Consider the following 2448-nt stretch of genomic DNA (forward strand, 5'->3'; position numbering starts at 1 on the left):
ATTTATGTATTCATTTATTGATATACCAGAAGGTACATTGGGTTTATGAGAGTACATAGCATTGATGGTTTTACATCCTTGTTAAAAACATCAATGCTATGTACTACGTATGTAGCAGAGTATATCCCCAAAAAACTCAACCCTCACAAATAAAACCCGCCCATCCTCATCCATCTCCGTGTGAAGCACGGAGAAGGAAGCCCTCCTAGAAAACAACATAAGCATCCCCCCGAAGGACGTCCTAGGCGGGTTGAGCACAACATGAAAATGCGCACTTAAACACTGTAGCACAGACACCTCACGAACATTAAGCTCCTGGATCAGAGCCACATCCACACGCTGCTCCTGCAGAACATCCAACAGGCCCAACTGGACCCCAAGATCATTTAAACCACGAACATTCAAAGACGCACAGACAACAGAGGGCGCCATCGGGAGAACCTCAGGACACCCCCAACCCAACGCGTCCCCCAGGGGACACAACCGCACCCGCAGTGGGAGCCACATCCACACCACCAGGCTCAACCCCCTGCCGCACCCTGGAAGACGACCGGCCAGGAACCGCCTTCAAAATCACAGGAGACACACCATGCGAAGAGGGCGCCCCAGGCGTCGAGGACACCATCCACAGTTTTTCCCCTGCCTCCGCCGCCCCGAGCCCGACACCACGCTCAATGCCCCGCTCATCCCCAGATCCCGCTTCCGAAGGGGGAGGAGGAACCACTGGAGAAGCGGAGGGAGGAGCACCAGCCACCCGAAGCCTCGATCCTCTTCCCAGGGGGGCCCCTGCCTGTGCGACCGATCCCTCGGAGCGCGCTTTCGGCGAGGAACAGAAGAGCCCAATGCAACCACAGGAGGCACAGCACAAGCGACAGCAGGCGGCTGCGCCACGGCACCAGCATCAGGAACACCGCTAGGCTGGCCGTCAGGAGACACAGTATCAACAACCGCCCCTGGCCTCGGGAAGCACACTGGCCACTGCACACGGGTCGCCCGCCGGCATCACACCACACACGTCGGATTCCAAGGAGACACTCGGGTCGCGATGTACCTCCGCCGCCACCAGCATAGGCGCACCCGAAGCAGGAGCCGCGAGAGCATCAGAGTCAACAGACAGAGCAGAGGACCCAGCAGCAGACGGAGAGGTAGGGACAGCTGGGGACGACGCCTCCAGAGGCACACCCATAGAGCCCGGGCCCACTGGGGGCGCCCCAGCCGCCGGCAGAAGTGGAAAATCATCCGCATGGAAAACCGATGGGTCCTCCGGGCGAGGGGCACGGCAAGCTGCAGCGAAATGGCCTACCTCACCACACCGGAAACAGGAGCGAGTCTGCCCCTGTTAAAACACACGCACATAAAACCCACACACAGCCACCCGAGAGGGAATAGCCCCAGAGAGCCGCATGCGCAAAGTACGGGCACCCATACGGGAGCCCCTTCAGGCGCCCACTAAGCAGACAGGCATGACGCTGCCCCACCACCTCACCATACCGACGGAACGCGGCGGACAGCTCATCCTCAGGAAACTGCACCGGCGCACCATGAACGCTCACATACGTCAGGGGGCCCCACGGATCGGAGACCTCCACCGTCACAACAGAATCTGGAAGTACATGCGTCCGTGTACCCCATCGACGCACAAACAGCTGATACACCTGCGCCGAGGAGAATGTCACCGCCACCCGGGTAGGGGAAAGTTTCTCAACACCGTAGAGATCTTGGTACTCCACACGCATGACGTCCATAAGGGCAACCTCCACCAAGGGCCAGTCAACGGGGGGCGAGAAATCAAGCCGGGCGGTGTCGACCCGGCGAACACGGCCACCACTAGTCGACGCCATGACACCCGCCAGGCCCCGGCCAATGGCCGCATCACACCGTCAACAAGACGACCACCACGCAGCAGTTACAGGTCAACACTGACAGCCCGGGCCGAACGTCAGCGCCCTCCGGTAGCAGAGCGGCGAATCCGATAAGACCAAACTGGAAAAGGTTCCAAGGTTTGCCACCAGACTAGTACCCGAGCTGAGAGGTATGAGCTACGAGGAGAGGCTACGCGAATTAAACCTCACTTCCCTTTAAGACAGAGTTAGGGGGAGCATGATCACCACATTCAAGATTCTCAATGGAATTGATAGGGTAGATAAAGACAGGTTATTTAACACAACGGGCACACACACTAGGGAACACAGGTGGAAACTGAGTGCCCAAATGAGCCACAGAGATATTAGAAAGAACTTTTTTAGTGTCAGAGTGGTTGACAAATGGAATGCATTAGGCAGTGATGTGGTGGAGGCAGACTCCATACACAGTTTCAAGTGTAGATATGATAGAGCCCAGTAGGCTCAGAAACCTGTACACCTGTTGATTGACGGTTGAGAGGCGGACAAAAGAGCCAGAGCTCAACCCCGCATGCACAATTAGGTGATTAGTTGAGTACTCACGACC

Source organism: Procambarus clarkii, chromosome 9 (genome assembly GCF_040958095.1).
Source record: "Procambarus clarkii isolate CNS0578487 chromosome 9, FALCON_Pclarkii_2.0, whole genome shotgun sequence".
NCBI classification, from domain to species: Eukaryota; Metazoa; Arthropoda; class Malacostraca; order Decapoda; family Cambaridae; genus Procambarus; species Procambarus clarkii.